Consider the following 13,189-nt stretch of genomic DNA (forward strand, 5'->3'; position numbering starts at 1 on the left):
TACTGATGTTTAGTACGGACTGATTATATGTGTTTAATTTAGTTGTCTGTTCCTCTAACTGAGTGAGTGCATTAATGTGATCAATGTTTCTGCGTTTTTTTTTTTGCAAGTCTTCATCTGCAGTTATCTATCATTTCGTGACCATTTTTTTGTGTTCAGTTTCATTTATGTAAACAAACATATGACATCGAATTGTTATCCTACTGTCTCATTAATCAGGACAGATTCTTCTTTATTGAGGAATTTGATTATATAGTATGCTGTTTCATGCAAATGTTCGACTTTGTTATGTTTATCTTTCTCACCACTTACCAGTTGTATAATGGCATATACAGGATGGGAAATTAACTTTGGAAGTCTTGTCAACTCCCTTATTCTGTAATGCTTTTACATTGCATTATTATATGAACAACGATTAAACTAAAATTTTTTACAAAACAGTGGTACTTTCATTGTATAGAAGAAGAAAAAAATTTCCTTACTATTGAGACTAAGCTGCTCCCTTACTTTGTTGTAGCACTTCCCGTACTTTGTTCTCTTAAATTTTTTATTATTTTTTTTATTTTTATTTGATATTATGTTTTGTTTTTATTGTTAATTTATTTTATTTGACCAGTCGTATTACATCTTTGCTTTTTATTATTTATAAGAAATTTGAATTTGAGTTGTATTAAAAAATAAAAAAAAAAAAAATGGAGATTTTTTCTAGGAATGAAAATAACTATAATCACTTTGACGCTGAATAGTCTTCACATAGTGACTTAAAAAGTAATTTTTTGAATTTGTAATCAATATTACATTGTTTTATACATTTTCAAAAAAGGAGACATATCTAGAGATTGTGATCTGCTGTATTGGAAATGGTGGGTACATCCTCTTAGAGATTTTCTACGTGTACTGTATCTTACCCTTAATGAAAAATTTTCAGGGATTTTTTTTATATTGGACAGAGTTAACGTTGAAATTAGTTTATTTTAATTATTGAATGTAAGTTAAATTATTTTTATAGCAACTTATTTGTTATATCTGTGGCATGCAAATTATGCCTGCTAATTCACTCCATTAGTAAAAGTTTTATTTATTAGTTTACTGATTAATAGAACTGAATTTTGCAATTTTAAATATTGAAATAATTTTCTTTTCATTCATATTTTTAATTCTAATTAAACAATTAAATTCTAATGTATAATTTCGTATATTCTTATGTAAATTTTAATGCATGGTTTGCATGCACATGCATTGAAAAATTATCTGCGATTATTTTGTTGTATTTCTAAGCATTTCTTTTGTTATATCTGTACGTTATTTACATCTTTTTCATACACATGGTATCAAAAAGTTTCTTAAAATCACAAGAACCAGAAATAAATCAATAGAATTTGCACGATGTTTTACTAAAAGAGTTAGTGAAATTTTTAGTGGTAGTTTAACATGATGAATTTTGGTTATTTATTTCCTCACTCGTTATGCCTTTTATAGGAAGATTACTGAGGATTTTTTTTTTGTTGAAATAAGGAAAATTTACCATTTTTTACATAAAATGTTTTTGAAATTTTGAATTGAGTTGGCTTTGGATAACTGCTGTGTAACAGGGTGTCATATACAACTTGATTTAAAAAAGCTGGTGAAAGTCAGGGTATGAGGATCAACAAAAAGAAGACAAAATATATGGTATTAGGTGGAAAAGAGAAAGTGTTAAGATTAAGACAGGAAATGAAGTTTTAAACAGGTGAAGAAATTTCAGTATTTAGGGAGCTTTATAACTGATGGTCATGACTTGCACAGTAGAAATTAGAACAAGAATATCAAGAAGTGAGCAGGCATTTAATAAAAAGGGAAGATTGTTGCTGTGTGGCAAGTTAAACGTATCATTAAGGAAGAGATTAATGAAATGTTTTATTTATAGTGTGATGCTCTATGGAGCTGAAATGTGGACGATGAGAAAGGCAGACATAAATCGAATTGAGACTTTTGAGATGCAGGTGTGGCGCGGAATGATAAATGTCAGATTGCAAGACCATGTAATAAATGAAGTATTAAGGAGAATCTGAGAGAACAAGAAAATGCTAAATGTGATTGAATATATTAAAAAGAACTTGCTAGGACATCGTATGAGAAGGTGTTTATTAGCAGATGCGATAGAAGGTTTGGTAAATGGAAGGAAAGAAAGAGGAAGAAAGAGATTTCTAATGATTGATGAAATTATGGAAAAAGGGAAATATGCTGACACAAAGAGGTTAGCATAGGGTAGAAAAAGGTGGAGAGTAACAGCTGTGACAGGACCTGCCGTAATGGAAGAACACTATGAATGAATGATGTTTGAATTTGGAATTTTTACTTAGAGTTTTCACAAATGCTTAATACAGCCCTCTCCAATTACATTGCATATAGCTTCATGATAGTTAAACTTTTCCCATTTTCAAGTGATCCTGACTGATGTTACTGCAGCCACTACTTTTATTATGTGGTTTCACAGTTGCTGAAAGAGGGGACAGTTAAATAGAGTCTTTCTCAAACCCCCACAAAAAAAAAATCACAGATTGTGAGATGGGTGATAAAATATTTATAGCTAATTTATCTGGGTAAAATATGTAGATGATATTCATATACCATGAAGATGAGATATAGACTATGACTATATTATCATAAGATGATATGACTTTATCTTTAACCACGCATGGTTACAAAAATTAGTACATGTAAAAACATGATATTTAGAGCGATTAATTATACAAAAAATAATAAAAAAGACTGAAAAAATAAATATATGAAATAAAATTAATAACAGTATGTAATGGTTTTAATGGTGAAATTATAGAAAATATTTATAAACTGCATAGTAAAAAATACAAAGATAATTATACTAAAATACAACAGTAAAAAAGTACCACAAAAGATTATATACCTAAAATAAAATAATAGAAAAAATGATTAACATATATGATAAAATATCTAAGAAATAACAATAATAAAAGTAATAGAGAGGAATATACAATGTTAAATGCAGTGACTGTAATAATATTTATATTGGTAAATCCAATAGATTATTTAAAACACAATTTACAGAACATTACCCAACATACAAAAAAAAAAAGAAAAGAAAGTACATCTAACGTAGCTGACCATCTGTCAGAATGCAAACATAATGTTACAGATTGCAAAAACAATTTGGAAATTTGTAATAATGATAAAATAAAAAAATATGTAAAAAAAATTTTAAAATACCACTCTTAAATTAAACGCACTAAACGGTAAAAGATAATTTTAAGATGGTATTTCAGATTGTTGTCAAAGGTATTTGCTTTTTGTTGTCAAATAGCTTTGCTTGTTGTGGGGTGCTCATGTTTGCAACCCACTCTTCAGGCAATATTTATCATGCATATGAAAAAATTGGCAAAAACATCAAATTTTTAATTTGAAGCTATGACTTTCACATAATCTTACGTATGACCATCAAAGATTGTTGTTAAGTCCATTCTGAGATACCATCCTAAAATTATTTTTTGCTGTTTAGTATGTTTAATTTAAGAGTGGTGTTTTAAAATTTTTTTTACATATTTTTTATTTTCCATTTTTTAGTGCATTTAATATAAGAGTGGTTTTAAAAAGTTTTTTATATATTTTTTATTTTCTACTTTTTAGTTTTCATAAGTTTATACTTTACATCTGCACTAGCGCACAGCTTTGAGTGTATTTAGTGAAAGATTGGATTGGTACGTTTTGGACAAAGGAGTTTTGGTGGGTGAGTGCAGTCAAAACATAGGGGGCTAAATGATTTAATTTCTGGATAACCAAGCTCTGATCAGTCAAGAGTGTACTCAATGCATTAAACAGTTAGCGCTCGACCCGCTGATATATATGTCATTTGAATCGTGAAAATCCCACGAGTGGTTGCCGAGATATTACAGTGGCACCCCATTGCACCCCCTCACCAATTTCCGAACGGCACCCTGGGAGCAATTGAAAATAATATCATCCAACGGATACTACTGGGAGTGGATGGGGAATCAGTGAGGGGGGTCGAAAAGATTTTTCAGCGCTCTAGGACTGACCGTTTTCGAGATATTTGTGATTTTCGTCTGAAAATTTGGATCCGGTTAAAAAGTAACAAATTTTCCCAAAACTTCGATCTTTACTGTACAGAATTTCTAGTAGCAACTGTATACTCTTAATATATATCTCATTTGTTTATAAAACTAATAGCATGTTATCAATTTAGCTCCAGTCGATTGTTATAGTAGGTAGAGCCCTACATTTGGTAATTATCTATTTAAAATGTGTATGAATTTTAGATCCAAACTTAATGAAACAGGGTAGGTTATCTTTCATCAAGAAAATATGCACCTAAATGAGATTGCATAAGTTCAAGGGGCATTTTTTTCATTTAGCAACTTGGAGCATCTTAGTGACTGGAAAATGTTGCTAAAATGTGTTGTCATCAGGGGCAAACCTGTGTGCAAAATTTCAGAGCGAATGGATAAGCAGAAGTGCTTCAAATGCTTCAAAATTCAACTGAAAGGTTCCGTACTATGAATCTCACATACATAGTCCAAGTGTGAGTTAATATAAGAGTGGTAAAAATGAGTATACTCAAGAAATATTAATTTATAGATATAAACAAAAATATAAAATGATGAACCGCCAGATTACATTCGAGGATGGTGGTTTAATTAAAAACAGAATAAAAATATAATCTAATACAGTATTTCGCAATAATGTTATTAGAACAAAGGAAAAATATACATTTTAAAGATTACATCATTCCAGTACTGGACAGCAAAATTTACATTTATAGTCATATAATTAAAAATTTCAAAATATAAAATATAATTTCAAATAAAATGAAAAAAATTAAAAGAATATGTTTTAATGTGATATATATTACATTTAATACGAATTGAAGATGTAGGATTCCACGAAAACTAGTTATTGGAGATTAATATGGTAAGTTTAATTTATCTACTGTCTTTTCTTTTGGTGGTTTATATTTCATATAATATTACATTTTTATTGAGAGTGGTGAATATGGATGAATTAATTATTTTAGTATATATATATATATATATATATTGAGAATTTTTCTTTCTCACATTTTTAAGTAAATAATACAACCTAGTGCAGTAAAAAATTTTAAGGCAAATTTAAAATAATTTTTCTAACAAAAAAAGAATTTTTGTTGTACTAGAAAGATACACAGCACTGAAATTTGTTATAATTTTTGACATATTTAAAAAAAAAGTTTTTAATTTTATTCTTATAATTAAAAAATATTATGGTACTGTTGTTCAGTCTTAAGTTATTTTGATAATAATAATTATATTATCAGTATATATAGGTAATACAGATACTTAATAGAGAATATCAGTTGTCTTATATATTAATTGATAATTAAAGAAGGGAGTTTTGGACAAAGGGTAGGGTTAATTGAGGGATAGGAGGGGAGTTATATTTTAGTTCTTAGGTGGTGTTTAAGTCAAGTTAACTTGCTTGTACTTGTACAGTTTTATAATTTACGTAAAGTAATCTCTTTGTAAGTGATATGACTGGGAAGTTCTTCTGTTGTTATTTTTTGCCTTTTTATTAATGTTTAGAAGTTGCTCTTCTTGGTTTAAAAAATATAATCGTCATTATCTTGATAATGAATGTGGTGTAAGTATTTTATTGATTATATCTATTATAATTATTATTTTTGTAATTTTAATTTAATGGATAAATTGATAAGCTGTAACATTTTACATGAGTTTTTATGTGGTATAAATTAATTATTCAATCTTGCATAAAACTAATAAACTTATTAACACATTGACTGTCAAATTGCATCCTTTCCTAGGCTATAGAGAGAAAAAGACCAAATATTCTCAGAAAAGTGGTTTTTTTCTGAATACATAACCAAAATGTAAAATTAACATTAAATAAAAAAAAAGTATAACATAAACACTAATGTATTAACTGTCATAAGATTTTTAGTGATTTAGAATGTAAAAGATTATCTTATTTTAATTTTTATGTTGGCTTTAATCTATTTATTTTAGTTCTTTTTTTCTGTATTTTACATAATTCTTATATTTCTTACTAGTATCTTTTAAAAATTATACTTACTTATTCTTTTTTATAATTGTATTAATTGTTATTTATTTATTTTTAATTTTATTTCAAAGCGACCTACTAGGGACCACGCAAATATAATTTATTTTTTTCATTTTCCTTCATTTTATGATTGTACCAGTTTTTCTTTTCTGTCCATTTTCTGGTGCTCTTTATTCCTTCATCCATAATAACCTTTGCATTATAAATTATTTCTTTAAACTTCATTTTATCCAAACAGTTCTTTTTATTTTTAGGTTTCGAAGTTCCTCTTTCATCTATTGTATCCTGTTTGACTTTTTAGTTTCCAGATTTTCTCAATAATTTGTTTATTTAGATTAGATTCATTCAGATCGGATCATGCACACAAATAATTATAATATTTTTTATCTAATTGCCGTTTCAAAATTTTATGGAGTTTTATAAATTTTCCTATTTGATTTTGGTTTGTACCATTCTTCTGTTTTTATAAAACCATAGATTCTCCTTTTCCATAGATTCTCCATAGATTTTCTTTTTGATTCTGAGTAGATTAACTAGTTAATTAGATTTGCTGTTAAAATAATCTATAATATCAATGGTCTAACTACAATATTGTAATGTGTCAATTTTGCATGTAAAGAAATATCTTTTTTTGTGAATTTCTTTGGCTAGGAAATTTAATCTTTTTAAGATATATTTTTGCATTTCCAAGGCGGTCTTTCTGTCCCATTATTACTAAACATTTAAACTGGGTTATAACATTTATTTATTTTTTCCATACTTTGTATCTATTGATTTCTTGAGATAGTCTTTGAGGTTTGTCTTGATTTCTGCTTTTGAGAAGGAAATTTGTAAGCCTACTTTTTCTGCTGTTTCATTTAAGTTGTTAATTTGGAAAACTGAGTCTTCTGATTTTGAGGGAAGTGTTAGATTAGTAATTATTATTATTTATTTATTCTTTTATTGATTTTTATTTATAATTTATTATTTTTCATTTCATGTATTTCACTTTGTATTATTGTTTATAAAACAGCCAATATACATACATAAATTTGTTTCACTGACTGCAAATTCTGTTCACTAGTTAAATAATTTTTTTAGCTCGTGTATAAACCTTCGATGCAGTATTAGCCATGCAATATCTGTTTTGGGATGGACTTTTTTTCTATATGATTGCTAATTTGTACTTAATTCTTCTGGAATATCATCAGAAATGATTATTTTGTTATGCACTGGTTGGAAAAGGTGTGGTTAAGTTTTTATTAAACAAAATGTAAAAAAATTGAAAAAATACCCCCCTTTTTTCTCTCCTATTTCCCTAGATAACTCGATAACTGTTCATTTAGAGAAAAGATTGAGAAACAAAAACTTTTTTTACTAAATTTTACACACAATATCATTCATTGCAAATTGAAAAATACATTATTATTGATGCAAAAATAGCAATAGCTGTCAAGAAAATGAAAAAAAAAACAAGATTTTTTTGAAAACTTTTTTGAGTACTTACATTATTCATAGGACCTTCAAATTCTACCTCGTACAACTTTTTGATATGATAAAGCAACACCCCGAATTTCAACAAAATCGATCTGACAGTTTTTACACAAATTGAACAATTTTACAACTGGTACATAGCAAAATAATCATTTCTGATGATATTCCGGAGGCATTAAAGTAGAAATTAGCGATCATATAGAAAATGTCCAAATATGCCTACCCAATGTAAAATAGAGACCGCCTGGACTATATCAAAGCTGCCTTCCGGCAGGACTGCAGGTTGGTCTTTAAAATGGGTGAGTGTGATACCCAGAAATATCATGGAGTCTTTGAGGTAAGTTCTGGTCTCTTTCAAAAATTTACATCTGCGGGCAGACTATTTATCGATTTAGGATCCTGCCGAGTAAGAGAGTACGTGGACATCCAAAGATGTTTCAAATGATGCAGATATGGTCATAGGGCTAAATTTTATAAGTTTGCTTTGGTGTGTGCCCATTGTGGCGAAATGGGTCACAAGCGTGCTGATTGTTTGCATAGGTCCGAGGCTCTGCTAACTGTAAGAGGTTGCACAAAAATCGCGAGCACCCAGTTGTTAATAAGGAGTGTGGCTGCAATGTAAGGGCCGTTACGCTGTACTTTAATTCCTTAGATAGTTAGGTTCGGTCAACTAAATATCCAGGGTGCTTATATAGTCCAGGTTGAGTTAGGTGAGATTGTAGAGAGACGGATCCTCGATGTTGTCCTTCTGCAGCACTCATATGTAATTAGGGGTGATCTGCCAGGCTTTCACAGCTGGAAAAAGTGTTATGTTGGGCATACCTGTATGTCCGCTATTCTGTGCAGGAAGTTGCTTGATAGTGTCTATACAGCAAGTTTCTGACGGGCATCATGTTGTGGTCAGACTTGCCATTCTCAGACAGAACCTTACAGTTGTTAGCTCATATTTCCAATACAGGGATCCCATGAGGAACACCTAGCGAGATGGGATATGATCCTTTGTATTGTGGGCAATGGTCCAATCCTAATTGGTGCTGATGTTAATGCGAAGTCGCTTTTCTGGCACAGTGGGATCACTGGTCATGGTGGTGGCCTAATTGACAGTTTCATCGCACAGCACAATTTTGAGGTCTTTAATGTTGCAGACCAGTTGGCCACTTACATCAGTACGGTTAACGGATGAACAGTCTTTTTAGGTACAAATATTGACATCACCATTAGTAGGGACATCTCAGGCAGGGTCCTTGACTGGTCTGTTGTTAACGACTATTCTAGCAATCATCGGTTGATATTTTTTGAAATAGTTGATGAGCTGCGCGATGGCCATGAGGGACACTTTCCTGTTTACCAGGGGCGCTTCCTGCATAGGAGGGCGGATTGGCCTAAATTATCCTTTTTGTTGGAGTCCAGACTAGAGACTTTTTCTCAAGACCTTGATGGCCTGCCATTAGATGTCTTGGCAGAAAATTTTACCTCTGTGGTGGTGGCAGCGGCTGAAGCCGCCATTCCTAGAGCCACTGGCCGGGAACATATATCTGGGTGGTGGTCTCGGAATCTGACGGTAATGAAGCAGTCTGTGAACCGACTCAGAAGGACTGCACAATGAGAGGGTGATCCCGATTGGCGTGCGGCCCTAACCGCATATTACCGCAGAGCGAGGGCTAGGTACTTTCATAGCATTAGGTCTTCCTGGTGCTCCTTCATTCAGGAGCAGGGGTATAGAGACCCTTGGGGCATTCTGTGTAGAGCCCTTGGACATAAGTGCAGGAAAGATGTCCTCTTGTCAGCCTTGTCAACCCATGAGGGTGTGGTAATTGATAAGCACCATTTCCTTAACATTTTGCTTAATGATTTGCTCTTGGTGACACTATGGTGGGTGAGGTTTCATACCACTGGCATGTCAGGCGGGAATTCGCGATTTTCGAGAGCGACCCACAATCTTCTGAGATCACTGAGGCGGAAGTGCGCCATGTAGTATGGCATGGCACAAGGCCGTCGGATATGACTGTATGACAGTGGAGCTCTTCATCCGAGCGCTTCCAGTAGTCCTTGGTCCTCTTAACTAGAATATATAATTCTTGGTTGCTCTTCGCCGGCCACTTTCCGGCGTGTTGGAAGCATGGAGACTTGGTGTTGTTGTTCAGAGGTGGTGACAAAGTTCCTACTGTTAGTTCTTCTTACCATCCACTAACGCTCTTGCCCATGATTGACAAGGTTTTTGAGAAGGTCCTATATTTGCTTACTAATGTTAGATTGGCCACTGATCATTTGCTAATGGACAAACAATATGGTATCTGATCAGGCAAGAGCACTGAGGATGCCATATAAAGGTGATTGATATAGCTTCCTCTAGTCCATGTAAATATTATTAGGGATTTTCCTGGACATGGGCAGGGCATTTAACAATGTATGGTGGTCTTCTGCCCTGTTTCAGATACAGAAGCATAAGTGTACATGAAATGAACTAGAAGTGCTTTCAAGTTATTTCAGCCATTGGATCGTTTTCCTGAGTGACGGCGGCTCGGAGGTTTGTAAGACCTTAACTAATATGCCCTCAAGGCAGTGTTCTGAGTCCTGTTCTTTGGATCATAGAATTCGATTCGATGTTGAGTTTAAGGTTACCATGTAGTTGTTGTGTCGTCGCTTATGCCAACGACGCGCAGCTACTGATTGAAGGGGATTCGCGTGATGAGGTAGAGTTCTGAGCTGTTCATGCTTGTGAGACACTCCAACTGTGGAGTCTCCAACATACGATGATTTTCAGCCCAGAGAAAACCACAATGATGTTGCTCAAGGGCCAGTTGGCTGGTCTCCCGTTTGGTACGTTGTGACTCAAAAATACCTGGGTGTTATCCTTGATGAGAATTTTCGGTTCAAGGAACATCTACAGTATGTAGCAAAAAAGCGGCTGATGCTTTTTATGGAATCCGTAGAGTCATACATCCCGATTGGGGGTTGAATTTCCGTACCGTGCATATCCTTTACAAAGGTATCAGTGAAGGTATTATGTTGTATGCTGCGCCTGACTGGGCTCACATGGCTTTTTGGTATTGCATGGACATTTTGCTGCGTGCCCAGTGACTCCTGTTGCTGGCTTTTATAGGCGGTTATAGAACAGTCTCGTGGGAGGCAGTCTGTGTTACAGCCGGAGTCAAACCGATAGATATCTTGGCTACTGAGCATAGGGAATGCTACATTTCCAAGGTAGACAAGCTGTTGACATCAGAACGAAAGCAGGAGATTGAAGACCAGGGCCTGGCATCTTGGCAGGTCAGGTGGGATGAATCCCACACAGGTCGCTACATGCATGGTATATTTCCTGTAGTGTCTGATTTTGGTGCGATTGGATGGGTCTCCCACAATCGGTATATATTACACAGTTTCTCTCCGGGCATGGTGCCTCTCAGGTGAGTTTGGCAAGGTTTCGTTTGGTGGATTTGAGTCAATGACCAGATTGTGGGACAGATGATACAGTGGATCATGTCCTGTATATCTGTCCCCGATACGTGGTCGAACATTCACAAGCTGTTAGGGAACTTGAGAGAATACATTCTTTCTTTGCTAGATATCCGTATTAACTGGATGGTCTGCGAGGAGTGGTCTATAGTGGCTGGTTTCCTTTGCACCCTTGTGGTGTGTGGGTCTGCAGAGGGAATTTAATTGAGGTAGAATCCCGGGTGGCTAGGGTTCCAGCTTAGGCATTGGATTGGTTGGAGGTAGGCGCATTGGCATTGTGCCATGGTTGTATTGGTATTATTTGCGATTTGCTTTGGGACTTCTGGTGGTTGGGGTGACCATGCTGACAGGGTATGTTAATCCGTGCGATTGGGAGTGTGGCTTCCCTTTGCTGGGCGGTCCTGATCATAACTTGATAATGCCACGCGAGACGCCATGATGTGACCAGGTGGAGGTGCAGGGTTTGTTTCCGGCTCCTGCGCGGACCGGAATGAGGTTGCATTCCACTTGTTAGGTGACCTAAACTGGTCGACTTATTTGGGTGTAGGTTTGAATTTCTTTGTTGCGTAAAACACAATTTTGATCGGTATGAGTGTAGTACAACTTAACTTTAAACTCGTTTGTTTTCTGAGGCATTCACAGTCATGAACGGTGTTGTCAAATCTGTACTAGGCATGGGGTTCACGCTTCCATGGTTTCGGTTAGTTTGAGGGAATCATGTTAGGTTGGATGTGAAGATGTCTGTTTGAGGCCTATGTGAAGGCGAAATTTGACATTATTTACTGATTTAAATGTCTGCCGAGGCGTTTACATTAGTGGCATCTCGACCAAGTCCTGGCTGATGACTGTGAGATATAATCAGTTAGAGAGTCTAAAGACAACTTCTGGTAAAGCCTGTCAGGGCTTGCACAGAGAGGGTGGTGTGGTGACCGGTAACATCACAAGGGTGGGTGTCTTCCCCCTATGGGTTTGGGATGTGTAGCAATATGTCGCTTCTAGGAATTTGTTGACTTATATCTTTTTTAGTAATTAGTTTTAATTAAATTAGTAACTAAAATAATCTGGAAAAACTATAGTCTTACACAAACAAAAAACCATCTATTATTATGTGGAAAGAAATACTGTTGTACTGTTACTTTTGTTGAAAATGTCCAAAAGATTGTGGCAGCATATAATTGTGTTGTTTATCATTCTCTTACTTCCATAAGGAAGATATAAATTAACTTACATTGCAAATAGGTCAAGATAAGATAAAATGAATAATATTAATACTTGGATGAGGGAGCTCATTATTCCTTGCAGGTTATACACAGCTGAGAAGTGCTGGGATTCCTCAGGCAAGCGATATGTTAACAAACTGAACCAAGGACAACATCATGTCAATGAATTGTTACTGATTTGCATGTATAACTTTTTGTAATAATTTTAATTAAAAAATATAATATTTAAGTAAATTTCTTTTGTAAATGGTTTTTGAGTGCTCTCTTGTTTTGTAATTTAATTCAATAACTGTTAAGCATTGTCTCTTTATTTATATCAGTAAAGATTTTTATTTAAAATTAAAACCATATAAATTTTTGAGTATATATTAGATTAATATTAAGGTTATACGGTTTTTTATTAATGAATGTGTAACAAAAAATTTGCAGTCTTCTACTTCAAAAAATTATTATTCATGAATGAAATTAGGAAATTTAACAAGAAAACTGTATGTTTTATATACATATGTATATATAATAGATCTAACTAAATAGGACAGAAAAAGTACTGAGTAGTTTATATGCATGCAAAATAAAATAGTCATCACAATGTGTGTGCTATAAATAAATTTATAGTGATTATAAAGATTGGTTTAGAATTTATTATCTATAAGCTGAAATGAATAATATTTAATTGTTTATGAGGTGGTTAACTCTATTTTTCTTATTGTTAGTCACAGTAGAAATAGTTTTAGTAATCCATCATATGATATGGTTTTTTTGCATTAGTTTGGGTGACATGAATTATATAATGGAAAAAGGATTTCTGATCACAAAGTACTGTGCTTATTTATGTTGTTTTTTGCAGATTTATATGTTCTGTGTGCCTATATTATTAGTTATTGTTTAGTATTGATGACCTTGTCTGTTGTAATCTATTGGTTATTGTTACTATTATCATATCATTTATATAG

The 13,189-nt window shown here is 33.3% G+C and overlaps 1 protein-coding gene across 3 annotated transcripts in view; it reads left to right on the plus strand.

The window, feature by feature from the left end:
* The window catches only part of Arms (Ankyrin repeat-rich membrane spanning), a 310,321-nt gene that overhangs the window by 8,235 nt on the left and 288,897 nt on the right, over positions 1-13,189 (plus strand). The gene's annotated exons all lie outside the window — the stretch shown is intronic.

This window comes from Lycorma delicatula, chromosome 4 (genome assembly GCF_047948215.1).
Source record: "Lycorma delicatula isolate Av1 chromosome 4, ASM4794821v1, whole genome shotgun sequence".
Classification (NCBI taxonomy): Eukaryota; Metazoa; Arthropoda; class Insecta; order Hemiptera; family Fulgoridae; genus Lycorma; species Lycorma delicatula.